Source organism: Linepithema humile, chromosome 5 (assembly GCF_040581485.1).
Source record: "Linepithema humile isolate Giens D197 chromosome 5, Lhum_UNIL_v1.0, whole genome shotgun sequence".
In the NCBI taxonomy this organism is placed as follows: Eukaryota; Metazoa; Arthropoda; class Insecta; order Hymenoptera; family Formicidae; genus Linepithema; species Linepithema humile.
In genome coordinates this window covers 21,297,028-21,312,995 of record NC_090132.1, presented here as the reverse complement: position 1 = coordinate 21,312,995, position 15,968 = coordinate 21,297,028, and the positions used below count along the sequence as shown (strand labels likewise).

The 15,968-nt window shown below is 36.6% G+C and overlaps 1 protein-coding gene across 24 annotated transcripts in view; it reads left to right on the top strand.

Annotated features, from left to right (window-relative positions):
- HDAC4 (histone deacetylase 4) overlaps window positions 1–15,968 on the top strand; it is a 96,803-nt gene that overhangs the window by 33,586 nt on the left and 47,249 nt on the right. For 5 of the 24 annotated variants that reach the window (XM_067355548.1, XM_067355547.1, XM_067355545.1 and 2 more), the window contains exon 1: window positions 9,222–9,702. The exons of 5 other annotated variants lie outside the window; for them this stretch is intronic. The gene's annotated coding sequence lies outside the window, so the exon portion shown is untranslated. Of the gene's footprint in view, window positions 1–4,538; window positions 4,617–9,215; window positions 9,703–15,968 lie in introns of those variants that run through there. 14 more of the 24 variants (XM_067355533.1, XM_067355532.1, XM_067355534.1 and 11 more) reach the window with 6 other exon arrangements.

The window sequence follows — 15,968 nt, the reverse complement described above, 5'->3', positions numbered from 1 at the left end:
TTCCATGGTGGAAAGATCGGTAATCAAAGTTCGTTCCATCGGTATTTCTTTTTCGATGATGCTTTATTTTTGTATTTACTCTCGTGTCCAGCCGTTTTGTTTCTCTTGCGATTGAGCAAATCTGCGAGCTAAACTTGATGTTTCGTAATCATACGAAGATAGACAGCTTCTATTTCAAATTTATGAAATCCTCTATTAATATTTATACTTATTTATAAATAACTTTTCTGTTATTTATTTTTCATCTTATTTATAGATATCCATTATTATGTATGGATACTGCAAAATAATTCAGTTTCTTTTTAATGATAATATGAAGATATAATATGAGATAATATGAATTTATGTAAATAGTTCTGTAGGTCTGTCAATGTGTAGAACTTTACATGCAGTTTTTTTATTACGCTTATACTGCTAATTAATTTATTCTCTTTCTAGATATGAAACATTAAGTTCTCGATAATTTTTATTCTCTTATAAATATTTTATATATAATTTAAAATATTAAGCAAATATTTGTGTCTATATATTTAACAGGGTCTGATAAGTTGAATGATATAAATCTCTCGATAAATCAATGTTCCTAAAGTATACGCGATGTGGAAGTAGAGCGTAGTATAATTTTGAGGTCCGCATAGTGCGTCATAAATTAGAGAAGTAATTCGTATAAAATACTGTTCTCGTAAAAGTCAAAAGGATTTTATGTAAAAATGGATAATCTTGGCGAATTTTCGAGCGTCTTGATGAACTCTCTTCCGTCTTTATTTACCATTAAATTTTGTAATTAGAACTATAGATGTGGGAGCACGCCCGCACCCCGGGAGACTCGTTTCTCGCGTGTCGCGGCCGCTTTCGCGCGCAGCGTTCTCGCGGCGCCGTCGCGCGCGCGGCCCCGAACACAAGCCACCGAAGGGCGGGAAGGGGGTAGTAAACATAACCCAGATTCGCGGCCGGTGGCGCCCAACCCAGGAGGAAGATAGAAAGAGAGGGAGAAAGAGACGAGGGCGAACCAATAACCTAGCCTAATAGCATCGTGGAAGTCGGTGTTGCCTCTCTCTTTCTCCCTCTTTCTCCCTCTTTCTCCCTCTTTCTCTCCCTCTCTTTTTCTCGCAAAGGTCACCCTAGAAGAGTCCACGGGCTGAGTGCCGGTTCTATTTATAGTAACTATCATCTCTCCTCGCCTCTCCCCGTTCTTTGCTCTCTTTCCTCTTTACCCTTACCTTCACCGTCTCACCCCGCACGCCCCTTTGCCCTCTCTCACGCTTTCTCCCGTCCTTCCCTCACAAACCCTTGCCGCCGTTTCCCTTGGACTCTCCTCGAACGCCACCCCTGACACGTTTCTACCTCCCTGCACGCCGCCAGTGTTGGTTGTCGCGCAGCCTCGTCCCACTCGATCCTCCCACGAAAGACCTATGATGCTATAAATAGCTCGGGCACTCTTCACCTTCCCTCTCGCCCGCGCCCGTACCCTGCGACCGGCGGATCGAGCGGCGGGAGTGGCGGAACGGTCCCTACCTGTTAACCTACGGCGATGACGACAATGACGGCGTTGACGGCCGTCGGCGGGAACGGATGGATCCGTTGAGTGCATGAGAAGTCAGACGGAGGTGGTGTCTTTTCGCTTAATTCTTTCATCGTCAAAAAATATTACGGAATATTATTTCAGAACAATTTTTTTACCATTGTATTAAGTTGCTTTTTCGTTATCGTCTTGTGGCTTGATGTATCAGTATAATGCATGAGACGGTCATGAAAACGCTTTACTTGAGATTAAATAACGCATTCTGGAACAATAAAATTATTTGAAATTGTGTTGGTGGATTTAGAAATTAGAATTTCTCGACATAGTTTTAATCTCTTTTTTTTTATCTACATTGACTGTCTCTATGTTGACTGGGATCGATAAAACATAAAATATTGAACTATTTGTATGCACAATTTTTTAATGGTAACCTATTATTTTTATAAACGACTTTAATATACATTCATGGTGATAATAGACTTCGTTTTTTACAAAATGTATTGGAAATGTTGAAAGATTATACTGGGTATTATTTATACTGTCTCGCATGTCCAAATTTAATTTTTATTCTTTATTATACATCTACTTTTGCAATATATTGGAAGATTCCCACCTAAATTCGAGTGTGAAGATGACGCACTAGCGCATTTCGCGCCAGTATTTCGCGCGATTATGGGTCACGCGTGCGAAATATCAGGGTTTCCCCTGGCAACACCACGATCATGCTCGGAGGTGGGCGGCCACCCTTCTTGCCGTCGTATTGTGCTGTCTTTTTCGTCGTACCTCCTGTGAGTCAGAAAACGGCGCGGGCGCCGCCGCCTCGCGCTGTCACGGTGGCGCCAGGCCGCTCTCTCGCCTGGCAATTTTTCTGTCAGGTCTGAGCTTTCATGCTGGTACGTGCGCGCATTTTCCAGTGTAGAATCGAGGAATGATCATGATAAATGATACAAGGGCCATGAGTGCAAATTTCGGAATCTCATAAGTCTTTCGAAAGCTGTTTTCAACAGAATTAATATCCGAAATTGTCAGTCTTTGCAAAATAGCAAAAGCAAATGCAATTATATACAAGCCATGTATATTTTTTTATTTTGTAAGCAACAAATGTAAGGCAGAAATCGAGACTTATATAAAATGTTTTCTTACAATATTTTTTATTATTTTTGTAAACAGAATTGGAAATTTTTTTTAAAGAAAAGTATACAATTACATATCATTTCAATTATCGGCAAACGTTGTGGTATCTTAAGATTATTTTTAAATATATATTATAATTTTAGACACTTGAACATGCATATCTTAACGTAACATTTTTTTTGTTTCGTTGCTATCTAATCTTCTGCGCAATAAGATGATCGGAAAGTAACTCGAAGAATTTAGAGCACGATTCCGAGACTATTTTTGAACATACATAGTTGAAGTCGTCGCGGGAGTATCGGTGCAACGAAAGAAAATTTGTTTAAGGATCCTCGAGTAAAACTCGCACCTTGCTTGTTCTTGTCTCTTCTCACGCTCCATCCTTCGTGCCCTTTGTCCGCTGCCGTTAGATTTTTACGCTCCTTTCTCTTTTTTCTTCTCCCAACTTACATATGTCCGTCTCCCTCTGCCACCCGCGTTTAGTCGGTCCTCTTTCACTATACAGTGTGGCGTGGAAACGACGGCCCGTCGGACGAGCAGCGAATATTAATGCGTGTTTTTACACGTGTGGACGTTTATTTTTGTCAGTATTTTTAGCGGTCGGTATTTTCGAACGAGCCGGTCACTATTTTCGTACTAGTACACACATGTGTCCGCTATACTACCACGAGAGAGAGTGGCCCGTCTAACCAAACTGCTCTCGACACTATATGCTATTTATCCCATTATACCACGCTACGCAATAATCAGTTTCATCAATCCGAATGAAAGTTCCGAATTGTTTTAATTTTATTCGGGGAGAAGAATAATTATTCTGAAATCATGTAACACGATAGGCTTCTTTTTATTCTTAATTAAAGGTTTATGTCAAAAAATACTTTACTTTAAATAACTTGGATTTTTTGTGAGAATTTGTTGTAACTTTTCTTGTTTCACGCTTACTCGAAAGCGATAAATAGTGCATGGACAATTAGCCATGCCATGGTTTAGCGCATGTGTTTTCGGTCTACGAAGTAAAGTGACACTTCGTAGAAACACGAACCACCCCGAGCACGATTCGTCTACAACGACGAGAAGCGCGGTTTTTTAAAAGCGGAACGGTCGGTTTTTTAAAGACGCGTATTTATACGCTCCGGACGACCTCATGCTGAGATCGAGACAGCTCGATGCGATCCTTGCGTCTGGTTTTTCACGTGAGTCTACCGAGTTTCACCGAGACTCGCATTTCCCGCTGAAAATTGTTTTAATCCGAGAACGTGTGAATCAGGAAATAGAGTCGATATAATTTCGACGAATTAACAGTTTAGTGATGTAAATACGTAAAATTAATTTTTACGTATTTCTAATAAAAATGACAAATATAACTCTTGTTGAATCTGTAATATTGCGAATTAAACATATTAAAATTATGGTAGCAAACAATTTTAGAAAAATAAATTTTTTCGAAAAAACTAATCCACATGAATAATAATTCTTCAATATTCTAATACTTCAATATTCTTTTGGTACAAATTAATGTACAGGCATGTATATATCTGCTCGATAAAATCAGCTGATAATTATGAAAAATCGACTTATTTAAAAGACCTTTTTTATCAAAGATCTTTTTATAAATATTTATAAAGTTTTTAAAATTTTTTATAAGTCTATTTTTATGTTTATCTATGAAACAGTGGTCTATACTTGATATTGATATTGATTGGCCTACTTGATATTGATTTATAGATATTGATTTTATTTTCTAGAATTTATTTCACAAAAAAGTATCCCAATAAAGATTAATCGATTTCAGATAATAAACATGATATGTAGACAAGTTTGCTGAGCACGTTACTATCTTTTTTTAGCTCATAGTTTGAAAAGATTTGCTTTTCTCTTTCAGGTAAGTACCAGGCGATTTTCGCGTGCCCGGCTGTCACGAGAGTGTCATACCGAATGGGTGAAAGGGCTGTATAGCTAGGTAAGCAGCTAAAAATAGTCGGTACATCATATCGAGCGATCCGCTATAAATAGCCCGAAGCAACTGAGAGGCTCTGAATGTTATTAGAGTCGCTCGACTTGCTGCACCATCTTTTGCACAAATTATAAAAATACATCGCTACGTGGTTACGCCGCATTGACATTACTTTATCGCCCTGCTCTGTATCCGTAAACACACGAGGAAAGAATAATTTTCCTCGAAAATATTTTCGGTTTGAGGAATTTTTTTCATTATAAAGTATAAAAGTGAAGGAGTGTATTTAATCTTCATTATTCTTGAATAATATAAAATTTAAATTGCACGTTTTAAATGAAATTTTTTTAAGAAAAATGAGTTTGTTATGTTAAACAGCATTGTAAAACAGAATACTGAAATGCCGAGTAAATTTTTTATATTAAACGTTTTCGCAAACTTTTGTTTCTTTAAACGAGAAAAATGTGATCACTGTTCCGCCAAACGATGCCAATAGAATCAGCAATTTTTCAACCGTCTCTTTTACATAACAACAATACATATCCATGAAATGTTACACTCCATCCGGCCGATGAGTTTAATGGTATCCAACTCGATGGATCGATAGAGAGTTTAGGGCGGGCGGCGGCGAGGGTTGACGGTAGGTGAGGGGGAAACCCACTGGTGTGACCTTGCTCGCTATTTTTGGAAGGCGGCACGTGATTGGAACATGGCTCTTTTTTTTTAGCCAGCGGTTGGAAAAAAAGATCCCGCTGTCGATTGAATTAGATCGACACGAGGAATGCGTTCATCAAAGACGCGCGCGGATGCATGATATTAGTTTGAGACACTCATCGTGAAAGAAGAATACCCTCCATCTTTCGCTTTGTCATTTTTTTTTACAGTTGAGTTACTTGTCACTGCTTGAGTCTATTTGAAATTTTTTGAAGAAAACCACCTGTAGTCTGGATAGATTATATTGGAACCTATAAAATAGCGAATTACAATGAAATCGTAATTTCTACACGCGACATATATATTTAGTTTGGAGTGTGATGTAGAAAATCAGATATATTACGAAATAAATTAATTTAAGTGTACTTTTGACTTTTTTGAGAAAAATGAAAAAAATTCGTGTGTATTTGATAACTTTTGCACATAATTGGAATATATTTTATATATTTAGAACACAAGAATATAAAAAACTCAGAAATCAATTTTTTTTCAACAAACATCTCATGTCTCCATATTCTCTGTAAATTTAATTTTTTCATTTTGCTGCAGCATGTGCAAAAATAATCGTTAGATTTATTTATTAACCCTTGATTGTGAACATTGATTTACGAAAAAAATTGACACAATTGACAATAAAAGATCTCTCAGATATCTATTTTTTAAATTTCTTTTGAATAGTTTTTTTAACATAATATTATTTATATCGGTTATTTTTTAGGCAACTAGGAACACAAATATAAAATAAAAGATAAAGATTATTATAATTTATTAAAATTAATACTTTTAATTATATTTATTCATTTTTCGCACCAACTAGAATCAGAAAAATTTATGATCACAGAAAACTCTCATACATCTAATTAAGAATTAATCATATACAATCGAATCACTTGTATGTTAATGTTGATGTATGTCACTTGTATGTTTAATGCGAATTACTTGTTCCCATGTTAATGGAATACTAAATTTCTGGAACGATATTTTTCACACACTTTCTCACTCTGTTGAACAACTTTCGGAATTAGCGGAATAATAGAATTGTGGAATAGTAAAATTTTAATAAATTTTTTAACAATGACGCATTGCATTCGACGTTCTTTCGCGAAATGGAAATCAAAGTTGCTGTAACTGCGTCGTCGAGATTGCATCAGAGAGCAAATGTCAATTTGCGCAGCGGTATGATTAATTCAAATAAGCGAAATAATACTGATTTTGCGTTTATTTGATTTATCAATGATCAAAGAAATATATATGTCTATAAGAGGAAATATAAATATGATAAAATAATTCCTGACTCGATCAAATCAATTGATTAGATACAATAAATAAGATTATAAAAATAATCTTGAACAGAGAGAATTTTTCCAAAATATTGGATTCGATTTTAATAAGAGAATCTTTGATGACTTTAAGACTACATATCGTAGTAATAAATTTTATATTAAATTTCTAAAATAAGATTACATTTTAAATTAAAATTCGGGATATGTAAGGCTTTAAGAATTTAAATGAGGAATTTTATCTGATTTATTATTTAATGGTGCTATTAAAATAAGATTTCTGACTTCATTTTAGAAAAATTTGCTAGTAAAATTAACATAGTAAATTCTGAGATAGCTTATGGAACCAAGAGATAAGCAGCTTTCTTTCTACATCTAGAGAATTTATTAAAATATAAATTTCCATTTATTATAAGTTTATAATCCAATTGGATATTTCAATGACTAATGCGATGTAACTATATCTGCTATTTTTATTCCTCGCACCATGACCGTATGACTCGATAAGCGTAATCTATGCAGTGTCATTAACGCCACCGACGCGGTCGTTGATTATTGTACGATTTCGGTGAATTAAAGCGTAGAAAACAAAGAGCCGGCGATAAGAGAGCTTCCGGTCGCAGCGCCCACGGACATCCGATAATGGAATGCATTTTTAATCCATTCAAATTACAATCATTCAAATTACTTTCTGTCTTAATTTACAAATTTTCCAAATATTTCTATCATGAGTGATTTTATTTATTTTTTCTCGAAAATTCTGGATCGGTATTATTGAAATATTTTTAGCTTCAAATGTAACACTTTAGTGATCAAAGATCAAATTAAAAATATAATTATAATTTGTTTAAAATAATTCAAAAAGACACAAACAGAACATCTAACTGTACAAGAATTTTAAGTAGGAAAATCTACTTTTGCAAAATTGAAAATTATTTTGTGGAGGATATTTTTTGACATCCTTTTTTTTTTATCATTGACTCAATATGATAGATACTATGCGTGGCTGGAAGATTGGCAAGGCATAGCTTAGCATTAAACTCGACGACAGAATGCGTTGGAAATCTTAACGACTTCCTATATGGTAGCGGTAAACGTTAAGTATCATGTTGGTTAACATATCATTACGTTTCTCACGTGGGTAGAGACATAACCGACAAGTATATAATTGATCGAAATATAAATAATAGCTACGGAAAAAATATTGAATTTTTAAACGCGCAATAAGATGAGCTTCTGGGCTTGCTCTCCCTCCCAGTGATTAATCGGGCCCATCTATTTATGACGAGGAAACAGTTGAATAGAATGACGTACGAATCGAACCGCCTACGTTATCATAACGCACGTTTGCGCCATGCGTTTGCATTGTTCTCGTTCGACCCTCGTGCCATTTGCACAAAACCGTTTACATTGGACACGTGTTGCGAATATTTGCAATTACCTATGTTACTCGCGTATGTTCATAACGGTGGACAAAGAGCTATTTCAGGAATGCGTCGAAAAATGCAATGAGATTTCTAAATAAAGTCAGTTTTTGAATAATGTAAATAATAATGATAAATTCCTTTATGCGTCTCTTATGTACAGATAATTATATTACTGCTCAGATCTGTCAATATAATGCATTTCTGTATTAAATTAATTAATACATCAAGTAATGATGAAGAAAATTACGATCAAATGCATTATTTTAAAAGCAGTATAAATATCTTATATTATAAATATACGAGGAAAAGTAAAAAAAATCAAAAAGCGGGCTTTTTTAAAGGATTTGATTTCTTAAATGTCCTTTATTTTTTATTTACTCTCGTATGTACTATATGTTTGAATTACAATTATATTGGTTTACGTAATAAGTAATTTTGTATTTTTCAATAGAAGGTGTTATTGTATTTTACGTAGCATGCTTTTACGCAACGCGAAAAAATCGTGATACAAACGGAACTTGATTACAACTTCGACAAACGTATATTTAGTTTACGTGTTAATCAAACTGCGCTGTGTCTAACAAAAAAGTAAACAGATTTTTAAAAAACAAATTACTTATTACATAATTCAATATTTGTAACACCAGGTAAATAAATCCCAAACTCAGTAATAAATATAAATCTTCTACAAAATTAAATTTATGCTATATTACAAGTTTTCGAGGATCGTAAATAATATTTTGTTTTGCGTTTTAGAAAAACTAGTTAGAATGGATTATTTAGTGAACTTATAATTTCCCAGACAGCACAGCATATACAAAAAAACGGGGATATCCCAAAGACGTTTTTGGGACGACAGGATGTCCTCTGGGTATCCTTTGAATGTGTTTTGGACATGTGTGCTGTCTGGGTTATTAAAGTCAATTCTATATTATCATTGATAATTTTATCTTAAATTCTCCAATTATTATAAATTTCTGCAAAATTCCACTTCGCATTATATTAAATATGTGTTTGTAATAATACGGACGAGATGATCGCGGCACCGGTGCCGCGAGGAACGATCCTGGCGCGAGGGAACGCGTGGACACAACAATGCTGGGTCTCTATAAATAATCGAGTCTGTGACGACGGCCGCTCGGTGGCGCGGATATCGTGCGAGAAGAGGGCGCGAAGTGGCGGGGAGAGCGCGCGACGCGACCGCGGCGGCCCGTGATGCAGTTCCCTCTTGCGTATCGTGTGGTGTGTATCTCTGTTGTTGCTGCTGCCGAATCGTTCGCTCGTTCGTTCGTTGCGTGTTCGTCGACGCGACCTTCGTCTCGCGTAATAGCAGCCGTCGCCGCCAGCGCGTCTCACGGGTGCAGCAGCGACATTGCGCCGCGCGTTCGCCGACGGTGTAACCGCCGCGATACGCCGCGCATGTTCTCGCGCGTACTGCGTCTCGGCGTAACCGTAATATTTCGCGTCGTGACCGATGACAGTTTCCGGTCGGTTGTCCGGTGCGGTGCTGTTTAAGCGGTGAGATCGAGCTTGTGAAGAGTCAAATTACTCCGAAAGAGGACGGAGAACGTTTGGACGCGAGCCGGTGGTGAATTTTAAGTGTGATCTTCCTTTCGCGCGCGCAGGAAATTCTTAGTGGAGGACAACGGAGCATAGAACACCGTGTAAAAGGTAAATGGAGAAACTCTATCTTTCATTTTGCGCGATCGTTCGAGAACGCGCGGCGGACAGCAGAGCCGCCATATTTCCGTGATTTAGCGGAGAGCGGTGTCGCAATGAGTGAAGCGACAGGCTGCTGCTGCTGCTGCTGCTGCTGCTGTCGTTGTATCTCTTGCGCGAAGACTTGCAGATGCTAGGCGGATCGTTTTTTAGCCTCATCTGCGTGTTTACTTGATATCGCGCGCCACGCAATCTGTGTTTTCCACAGCGCTTCTCACGTCTCGTAGCGCGAATATCTTCGGTATCAAATAGTGTGTGTCGCGCTACTCGAGTAAAGACGAAGATGCCTCCCACTCGCTCTTTTCCGCCCTCTCGTCTTCTCCTTGGTAGCGCGACACGCTTTTATCATGATTTATGGCATTGAATATTAGCGAATTCTATCAACAAAAACAGACTGCATGGCGTTTTTGTTTTGTGTATTCCGCGACAGTGATTTTTTTTACGGTGCATTCTCGTTGTTGACTGTTAATTCCGAACTTTATTTGTCTAATGCGAAGATCACGTTCAGCATCAACGTGACATGAAAATCAGATGATCACGAAATACGCGTCGGAGATACAGGCCAAACGTGTCAAAAGCATCAACACGTTTCGCACAACTATACATTCACATGGATTTGATCGCGAGGCGAGATAGGAGCGAAAGAGCGAAGCTGCTCGGGCAGCAGGAAAACGCTCCGCACGCAGAAAACACCTGTTGTGTGTGACGCCCACGTTCGGAGTCGATCGCTTACTCGCGCATCGCGTCGCGTCAGTGTGCGGCAGTTTATTATTAGGTAGATCTTTAATTTTCCGCGACATTTGAATGAATTTCAAGAAATGTCTGACACATTTTATCATTAATATCAATTGTTTAATATTAACGTTGCTCAAAGGAGTGATTGATTTTCCTTCATCATTTTTGTGAAAAATTATATAATTATATAATTTATCAATTATTTATTATTTTGAAAATGATATTGTTACATTGGAACATTGTTACAAATCATTATATTGTATTTGATGTGATACACGGAGAAAATTTTATATCAAAAATTATTATAATGTGACAGTAGCTGCGGAGAAAGCTAAAAAATTATAAATTTGAATGCTATAGCCATTATTTTAAAAATTATTTTAATTATAAATTTAAATGCTATAACCATTATTTTAAAAATAATAAAGCAACGCAATTTTTATACTTTTTCTATAGTCAAAATTTCTATGTTACAAAACAAGAATTTTCTGAATTAAAGTTAGTATTGTAAAAAAAGTAAAAAATATAGAGTAAATTTTTACTGCATACCATAAAAATCAACTCTTCCCACTTCAGAATATGGCTTGAACGCCGGTTTTACAAAAATTACTTTATCTATGTGATAAAAAGTGTTGCCATAGTAAAAGTTACGTCGAAATCGTGTAAACATTTCAAATTTCGTAACTTGTTAGGACTCGAGGGGAAAGAGAAAGCGATAGGCATTGATTGCAAGAATCGGTCGAAACGCACAAATCTTGTCGAGCATTGTAACAATTGAACGCTGAAGCCAAAAGTAATACAAATATGCGGCTCCATGAGCTTAGTGAGGTCAACGCACACAACCGACAGCTGCGTATACAGGGTGTCCGATAACTCACGAACCAAATCCGCTCGTGAGCGGATAGAGCACATTAAAATGGTGAAGAACTTTTCTGTTCTGTTTAATGTGCTCTATCCATTCACAAGCGTTGGTCCGTGAGTCACCGGACACTGTATATGGTAGATCGGTTTTGTGTGCATTTCCTTTCTGACCAGTGATGGTGGAAATACTAGTCCATTTTATTTTTGACACACTGGTTTGACCTGGTTGAGCCTGCGGGACGCATGTATGCTTCTAGCTCTTTGGTTGCTGCATTCTTTTCATTCCATGTAGAATCGTAAAAATTAACTTTAGAATAGTAAGTAAGATGATACACTACTTCAAATAATTTTCAAATTTTAAATTTATTCTTTGATTATTTTTGCCAATATATTTATCATTAGAAAGTATTAATTTTTATTTACTATATTTATTATTATAATAACTATATATTTACTATATTTATTATTATTATAATTTCAAATATATCTTTTTAAATAACAGAATTAGAATAACGATTTTACAAATAATTTAGGGATTACGATTTTAGGTGGCAATATTGATTTTTTTGATCATAGTAAATCATTATAGTGAATCATCATAGTGAATCATCATAGTAAATTATCATAGTAAATCTAGTTATAATTGTAGGATTTCTGTTAATCACTATAGAAGGATAAATTTCTACGTTTGAAAATACGGATTGGAATTATCGAGAAACAGACACAATGGTTTGACGGTTTATGCTGCTCCTCGCTAACATAATGGATAGAAAGGACCGCATTTTCATTCACACGATGTATAGTATAAAGAGCAACTATGTACCTATGACGCGGCGATCGAACGGTTCGATTCATCGATCCCGGCCATCGCACCGTGCTAGGAACGCCGTTTCGTCCGTTCAGCGGTCAATGAACGAAAAACGGCGTAGCGCGATCCCGTAGCGTCGAGAAAGATATACGCACGAGTTGCATCGTGCAATACGAATACGAGGATCACGTTTGTCGAATCGTACGCTCACGCATGGAATTCAATAACGACATTCGCCGTTAAAGTTCTTTCGCACGCTTCTTTTGTGCGCACGAGATCGAGCTGTTTGACATTTGATCATAAACGATTAATATCTCGCGACGATAATCTTATCTAGCCGAAAATGCATAAATAATATTTTATGTAATAGAGAAATACTGTTGTCATAATGACACGACGTGTATTTATGTACGACGGATTCCATTTATCATCGCATCTAAATTAATCAACGTGTTCGCATATTTCAAAGTGCAGATGTTAATTACGTATTACATTAATGTAAAATAAAGTTTTTTTAACGCGATTGATTACAAAATAGGGTATTATTGCAAAAAAGTTATTTTATTTTGACCGGTTATTTAAGTTTAACTTTATTCATGTCGTTCAAATGATATTATGTAAAACAAACGAAGTAATAAAATTAATTTCATGCGCGATTCATGCAATAATATTATTACATAAGTTCGCGTAATGAACAATACGCTCGTATACAATGCAGATTATTACCGAACCAATTAGCGACTGGGCGAGTGTTGATATGTGCAATTTAATTAGGTTAAGCGGATCCATGAGAGCGTAATATCGGATTCTTCTGCAGATTCGATGCGTATGTTACAGTCGATAAACACGCGCGGGAATCAAACGGTGCTCGAGCAGCATAAATCCCACTTTACACAAAGTGTAATTCTAAATATTCTAGAAAACATTTGTGACAATTGCATTTCTAAAATCCAAATCTACTTTAGTTGTTATAAGAATATGACACAAAAGATCAATCTAGTCAGATAAACGGCTTTTTAAGTGTATTAAAATTAAATTTAGTGATTATCCTCAAATTTTATTATGTTGTTTGCACACGTTTAGAGTATTATAATTTGCCAAAAAGCTTTCTTGTTTCAATTGGTCTCAAAAGTATTCATGTATCATTATTTGTGTTACGAAGAAATTATTGTAATCCTTTATGAAGAATATTTTATCTATAATGAGCGTGTCGGTGAACATTCTGTGAGAACGTGACGTTTGATTATATAATGCATGAGTAACATTTACTTACGATTCCAACATTCTTGTTCAAAGAAAAAGATTACAGTTTTTGTCAAAGAACATCGCTGCATAGACACGCTATATAATGTCTTCTGTTATTCTATAGATCGCTTAGAACGCGGATCTCCAACACTTGTGAATTAAAATTCCACCTAGGTCGCGTCGCGTGTGTTGCATCTCGCTCCCTCAATCCCTTTCTTCGCGGCGCGCACCGTCATCGATTTATCGCGGCATTTACAGCATGGAAGCTAAAGACCCTTGCTTCCGAAGCCGTCGTCGTTCCCCATGTAGCCGCGTAACCCGCATGCACACACGAAAGAGACACATGATATAGAAACTTTCCCCTCATAAAACGCACAATATCGCACGTCGCTTCTTTCGCGAAGCGATGGATCGCAAGTTCGTTCTCCTCGAGTCCCGACCCACATTACGAGTTCTCGCAACTGTCGTCATAATCGTGAATGATCGCCCGCGGTGAACTTGGTAATTAAGTCGACGGATATTGACGTAGGTTTCAATTCTCTAACGCCGTACTTCGCAAAGTCAATATTAAACGCTACATTGGGACGCAACGTATCTGTGATAATTTCAATCGTCAACCATTTCCGATCAAGTTTTGTTCTTTCACTTTGTTCGAGAAGGAATATTTTTAGGTCTTAAAAATTAGGATTTAGAAATTTTTTTAGTATACAGATCCTTTTTTTTATAATGAATATCGAAATGTATTTATATCTTACAATTTTTTATCTGTAGAAAATTATGATTTTGCTCGGGATTTCGACGTTCTCTATTTTATCATTTTTGCTATGTTCACTTAATAGGAATCAATAGGGGACAATAAAAATTTATTCAGTAGTAAAAATCTATAAGATAAATATTTGCTAAATTGTTTCTTGTTAATAGCAAGATTTATTTCCCGTAACTGTAAAATCCTTTTTTATTTTTGTTTTTACTCGCCATCGTGTAAAAAAGAGAGAAATATGAATTTTTTGTTATGAAACGTATTCAAAAATATTTTATTATCCTCTTTATAGAAGGGTTAACGAACGCTAGGTTGCACGCGCGGCCAAAATTTTTGCAACACCAAAAAAATTAAATTAGATGCCGAAATTAAATGCCGTCAGCGTGTCGGAACTTTCGCCGTCATGGATTCGCCGATGCAAATTTATGCGATGCCGCGTCCATATCTATACACACTTAAGTCTCTTCTTTAAGAATTTCGATACCATACTACGCGTGAGATGAGATGCCGAGAGCTCGCTTTTACGTTCGCCGCTCTCGTTTACGCATATCTGAAACTCGTTCCGCGATGCGAATGTATGCGAGTATATGCTTCGCGGATATACGTGCCTATGTCTGTGTTCGCAAAGCTGTGCGATCGAGGAGTATATTATTAGACACGAAAGTGGCGATGAAGTGTTCAAAACGGCGGCAAATTTCGCACAAAATCGCGAAAATAGCAGTGCGTGCAAGGGTGAGAAAAGCGTAGGAGTCGCCGTCGTTTGAGGGTCCTTTCTATTTTTTTTTCGGCCTGGTTGGATTTTTCCCTCGCATTTCTCTCGTCCTATCGCATACCTGACACACGAGCTCGTTGACCCGAGCTTAATTTGGTAGAACACGGCTATAAACTGAAGACGCACGCATGAACGAATTTCTCAATTTCTATAATAATTCTATGATAAAAGACGCACATATTAATAATTCACTAATTTACAGATTTTGATCAATCCGAATGTAATACATTCTTTTTTCCTTTGTTTTTTAGTATAAATATATCCAACATTACAATATATGTAGTAATAAAATAGTAATAAAATGTAATCAAATTTATTGATCATAACAGAATAATAACTTGTGCAATTTTCATAGCTTTATTCCATCTTTTTGTTTTAATGGCAGATCCGCAAATAGTTTCTCATTGCAAAGCCACAATCTATCAGCTGAATGTAACTTACGTCACGGTGGCGATTGACTTACGCCTTAATCGCAACGCGAATTTCCGTGTACGCCTTTATCGTGCGCTGTGTATGCCAGCACGTGAAAAGTCGCGGAGGCGTGGCGACGAATTTAGATTCTTGGCGCCTACTCAACGAGAGAAATAGACTCCCGGTAGGTAGGTAGATAGCCGCTTTTTTGAAAGAAAGAGAGCACGGCAGAGAGAAAGAGAGGAAAAAGAAGGAGAAGAAAGGAAACAAATGAACAGGTTTTGCTGCGCTCTTCGTGATCTCGAAAGAAACGAAGAAAATCGAGCGGTGAGAAAAATATGCAGCCTCGTGTCGAAGTTTATGCCCCGTTGCTGACACATTGGTTAGAAATTTAAGTTTTGACCGATGGCAAAGTAACACGCGATCACTAGCTTTGACTTTCGGCTCAACTAACGGCAGTTATTTCTTAAAAATAAAAACTTAATTGCTTTATTAATCTCCGGATATTAGACAATTTCTGCGAGCAACATAAAATAATACAGCATTAAATTATCGATGACACTGTGATACTAATTATAATTAGTTTATATAATTTATGTGAATTATTTTACGTAAAATGTTCGAAA